Source organism: Emys orbicularis, chromosome 17 (genome assembly GCF_028017835.1).
Source record: "Emys orbicularis isolate rEmyOrb1 chromosome 17, rEmyOrb1.hap1, whole genome shotgun sequence".
Lineage (NCBI taxonomy): Eukaryota > Metazoa > Chordata > Testudines > Emydidae > Emys > Emys orbicularis.
In genome coordinates this window covers 18,384,744-18,390,667 of record NC_088699.1, presented here as the reverse complement: position 1 = coordinate 18,390,667, position 5,924 = coordinate 18,384,744, and positions in this window count along the sequence as shown.

Sequence of the window (5,924 nt, the reverse complement as noted above, 5' to 3'; positions counted from 1 at the left end):
TCACCCGGAAGCGCGTCATCACCCGGAAGCGTTTCTCCCACCTTCCGGGGCGTGGGGCGCCGCACTCGGACTGGGGTTCTTCTGTTCCCGGCTGGGCCGCAGCGCTGACCGAGGCAGAGCCAGGGCAGCAGGAGCCCCCAACCTCCGGACTTGGCTCCATGGGCCCGGCTGGAGCGCCCCGAGCCCCACCCCCTTGCGAGGCGCTGTGCAAATGGAGCCAAGTCCCCGCCCCAGGGGGCCATTGAAAAGCCCCTGGCCGCCTGGATTGGGCCCACGCTCGCCTGGTGCGTCCTCGGGTTACCAGCTGTGGTTGGAAGTATTCCTGGAGGTTTCCTCACATGACATAATCTTTAATTAAAGATTAATCGTTTAATTCCTGGAGACTCCCAGACAATCCTGGAGGGTTGGCAACCCTACTGCGTCCATGCAGCGCCACAAGCCTAGGAAAGCGGCAGACGCATTATAATCCCATCCCCTTTGCTCTCACAAGGGGTAGCCACGGAGCTTGGCTCCCACCGGGTGTGAAGGCTGAGCCACAGGAATTCTTTTTTCCACCAAAAAGCCAACACCCGATTTCAGCACAAAGCAAGTGTGCTGCAGCTGAGAATAACCATAGCCCACAATTTTCAAAAGTGACTAGTGATTGTGGATGCCAACTTGAGACAGCTTCAAGTATAGGTAGTCAATTATTTTGGTCAAGGTCCAGACTCCAGAGAAAATAATGACGATAAATAAAAGGATGTAGGGGTCCACTTAAAAGCCTCTGGCAGGCTGGATTGGGCCCACAGTCTACCTGTTGAGTATCTCTGCCTTAAAGGCTTCCGGTAGTTGAGCAGTCACAGAAAATTACGACTCTTTAATGCGCCTCATTTTGGACACCCAAAATCACTACTCACTGTTGAAGGTCATGTCCACAATGATTTAAGTCCAAATTAAGCAGACTCCCTGTCTCCCACCAAATACAGCTTTGAAAGCATATAATTGCTGAAGTGGCAACTACTGAATATCAGGCTGTTAAAACAGTAAGAGCTAAAATAGTGATTAGATAATATTTACACTTCAGTGATCAAACGGCTAGAGTCTCCCTATCGTAGGTATGTTGTTAAAACATGCAGTCAAAAGGTAAAACAAAACCCCCTTTCCCCACCTATCTCCCCTGCAAAAGAAACCTGTCCCTGGAACATCTCTCACAAACAGAAGTTGGTCCACTAAGTAAGATATATTACCTCACCCACTTGTGTGTGTAACTTCCATAATGAAGAAAACTAAGAAGGTAGATAAATTTGGAAACACTAATTACCATAATAAAGGCTTAACCCTTGTGGAGCAATTTTCATTCATAGATCTCAAAAAAATTATAAAAGGAAGGTAATTATAATTATTCTCATTTTACAGATGTGGATCCTAAGGTACAGAGGGGAGAAGTTACTTCCCCACATCAGTTGCAGAGCTGGCAATAGAAGCCAGCTCTTCTGCTAGAGTATAGTTGGAGGCCACCCCTGCCATATAACATTTTTCTTTTCTCCTGTGCCACTCATGACATTGCATCAAGGGAGCAGCTGCTAATTTCTCACTCTTCAGGTTTCCATATTCTTTCTGCAGATATGCTAAATCACATTATTTTTATGAACCAAGAATCTCTAAAAAAAAAAAACTGCAGCCAGGAGTAGGATAGTGAGTCCAAGTTATCAAGACATCAGTATTTACAATTTTTCCCTGAACACTTATTTTTAAGGCTTATAGAAATCAATTTTTTTAATAATTGTATAGAGGTCAATTAAAATTGTACAGGGCACTGAAAACTCGTGGGCTAGAAATAATAGTATTGTAAATGTATTCAACTTTATCTCAATATTCTCTCTCCCACCCTTTATAAGATAACAGCATTCAGCTTTTCATTCAGCTTTGCAAGTCCCCTTAAATGTATTTGAAAATAGAAGTAACAGTCAAAAAATAACCTAGTACTAATATTAATTTTAAAAGAAGGACTGACCAGGGGACATGCACCCTGGCATAACACGCTGACCTTTTGTATGAGTTAGTGATGTTACTCTCTAGTGACCAGCTCTCAATCAATCAATCAATAAATAAAAGACACCAGGAAAACACATTCACAAAAGGACTTTAGGTCATGACAGCAAAGCTATGCTTAGAATAAAACATCATGTTACAAGAATCCAAAGTACAAAAAAGAAAATCACTATGTAAAATTAGAATTTGTACCTAAACATTCCATGAGGTACTTTTAATAGCCACTTAGCTTCCTCACTTCAAAGCCTGAGCTATGTATAGAACATAAGACAACAGCTTCTTGAACTTGGAGTTTAGCCATCTCTTTATTATGGGAAAGTCAAATGTACAAATTAGTTGCTTCTGATCTCCCCTCCCCACATCCAATCCCCAAACATATTGTTAATAGGCTGTCCAAACAAAGTGTGCTTTTATTCCACTTTCCCCTACAGATGCAGAGTTTCTGTATAAACACAGGAATAATTATATACAGTGTTTTAATAATTCCCTGCAGTTTGTATGAGTTATAACAATTGAAGTAGCAGCATACTGTTGAAATGCCATCCAGAATTGCAGCTGGTCATACATAGAAAGGAGGCAACTTTGCCCCCAGCCCCTCAGCATGTTTCTTACCAACAAGAATACAGTGAGAGGCACAACTAAGGGATACATTTATACATCTCCTCTAGACCCCTGTAAAAATTCAGTGTCACCTTGTCTGGAAATACACTTCACTATTCCTGGAAGCAGAAGGGAAGCTACTCTAGGCATACTGTGTAACTGGAGTGCACCTATTTACACTAATGCTGCTCTTAGGAATCAGTGATTTGCAGATATTTAAGAGTGTAATTCAGGTTTTAAAGAGAGGTATTTGTCATAGATTTCACTCGATGAGGACCAAGGTAGTCAGAATAATAGTAGCCTGTCGAGAAGGCATATTGCAACATACTGTGTAATTGTGAAGCATTTAACCAGAAAAAAAATTTCAAGATAGAAAGCATAACTTCTCCCTGCAGATCACACAGTAAAGTCAGCAGTTTATCTGTTCACAAGGATAATGAGTTTTCCAATATGATTCTATCCCTGAGCAGCACCATTAAAACATTTCTTTTTAAAAAGTAAAATCGATGTTTGAAAAATACAAGAGTGGACTAAACACCATTTTAGTCAAACTGGGATATCCCAGAGCAGCTCATGTTAACTAATCACATTATTTAATAAAAGTTTCCCATCTTCCCCTTTTAGAAATCTAATCTGCTTTAAGTCATCTCATCCTAAAACTGAACAACTCAAACCGTGCAAAGAGATTTCTGCTGAAACTAGAAGTTGCCTCTCCCAGAGAAGTTATTTTAGAAGTACTCATAAGGATATAATTTAAAAACTTCTTACAATTTTTCTCCGTCCCCATTCAGACATAATAGAACAGTCCATTCCACTCATTCAAGACATTACTGGGCTGAACCTGCCTTAGTCCCTGTATAAAACACAGGATTAAAAAATAAGATTGGTTCTTATTGCATTTTCCTTCAGAGAAGAATCTGACCACTAGATGCTGGATGAAGCCCAAAATGCCGAAGACAGATGTAGCGTTCCTAGCCAACGTTGCCATGCTACAAATGTCTAATGAAGGACAAAAATAATCAAGAAAAGCAGAAAAATACTGGTGTAAAACTGTAATGGGGAAAATAAATATCTGATGATTAAAGAGCTTTTGAAGGAAGTCTGACTCCAAATTACATCATCATCTTTTTTTTTCTGGAAAGTTTGCCACGAAATAACCTGATGAGCTATTGCAAAGGATAAGACTTACAGTGATCTGCTATCTCCAAGCAGTGAACTTGGAAGTTTTAACCTGGCCAAGAAGGAAGGATGAACAAAGGTGTGGGGGGACAGGCATGGTGGAGGGCAATTTCTTTGCTGCCAGAGTTCTGGGTTGAGTCTGGAACAAAGTCTTTGCTTCTGCTTTGAAACCTTTGGCTGCCATGACAAAGAAAATCTCTTCAGGCAAAGACTGGCGCGAAAATTTCAGAGGGCAAAATACAGAAGTTAACAGTCCGAATTCCACCCCTCACACACATACTGAGGAATAATAATAATGTGTCTTAATAGCAAAGCAGAGGAAAAGACTGTACTCAGAAGACAGCTGGTTATAAAGTCAAGTGGCATTTGGAGAGAGGGGATGCATAATAGACCACTGCCAAACTCAACAGTCTGATTGGATTCCTAAGTAAGAAGCAGAGATTTCTTTAAAGATCTGTGCTTTGTGGGAATGCTAAAAAGCAAGTATGGAAGATATCAGTTTTTGCTAATTCGTTAGACTGTCTGCCATGTAAAGAGCCTGGGATCTTTATACTTAACTTCTTTCGCCATCTCAGTTGTAAATATCTGTTTTACCATCTGCACTTTTATGATTCTTCTATGGATTACATGGTTATAAATTGCTAGCAAAATATAACTAGCCACGCCTGCCCAAGCAAAACTTAGATCTCACAGACGATAGCTTGTTGCCAATTAACAGAAGCATCCAACTCACTGGGGAAATGTTACCCAACTTCTTTAACAATACATACTACCTATAAGAGCTCTGCAGTGGCTGATCCTTTCCTTAGATTTAACTCTTTGGTGGTGGTGAGCCCAGCATTCCCTTATTGCTGCAGCATGTGTGCAAGTTACATATTAATATCAGGTGACCACAACCACCAGGCAACGAACATCAACTTCTCTTGCTTGAGAGACAATGATTTTCAGCACTAGCTCTCGAAGCCAGAGCCACAGATCACTGCTGTGAACAACAGAGAGCTACAGATAAACATAGATTTAGGAGGACCAAGTGCCAATCCATTGCTTTCCCTAGTTTGGCTTTGCAATGGCCAACTGGCTTAAGATTCTGCATCCGTATGCAAGAAAAACTGTGTGTACAAGGTTCAGAGACTGGCCTCCTACCAGCCTAGAACTAACCTCTTCAGTGCTGACATCGACTTCTGTGGTGAAGTGCCAGCGTTCCATAGGAATATTGGCACTTTGGTGTGGCCATACAGGGGCAGCCCTGGAAGCGTTTTACTTGCATGGCACCCGGTTCACTACACAGCTACATGAAAACCAACTGGATAATGGAGAGGAATTTTGTTTAAAAAGACACAGCTGGGCTGGTGATGCAGCAATGAGAACTAACAAAGCATTTGAAAGACATGCCTGCAGTCTCTCTGCTAGCAGACGACATGGGTTAACTGATCATCCTCTCTTAATGGCACTTCACCTCTATCAGCCCTGCAAGGTTTGTCTAACAAACAGGCACAGGTGACGAAGAGCTGTCAATTCAGATAACTCTTTACTGGCTTTCAAATGGGTCAAACAAGGTGGTGAAAGTGACATCAGGCAGAAAGATGTCTGATGAGGTAAAATACATTAGCACCTCCCTCCGAAAAATGTACATTTAAAAAAGGTATTTTTGTCCTGTTAATATAATTATACATAAAGATTTAAAACTTTTTGCCGATAAAACCTGCGAGGGATACAAGGGCAATTGTCAAAAAATACCAGGTCTGCTCAGAAGAGTCCCCTTGGGACTCTCATTTCTTCATACACAACCCCATTATACTTCTGTTTTAAAAACTGAAATCCAAGACCATCACCTCCCGCCCCCAAATATATACATATATAGATATATATTTACAAACATACTATATACATGTATAATATTTCCCTCTTATCTATTAACTGTCATAAAAGATGATTGTTCTAAGCCAGTGCAGCAACAGTGCATGAGGTATGGCTCTTGAGGAGAAGCCATTTCCTGTACAGTCCTACCAGATTGGCAAGGCAAAGCTCTATTGTTCCTGTACATTTGTTACAAAAATCTGATCCCATGACCCCTAGGAATCCCCCCCAGTTCGCCTGGTGACACCAAGGGTGGG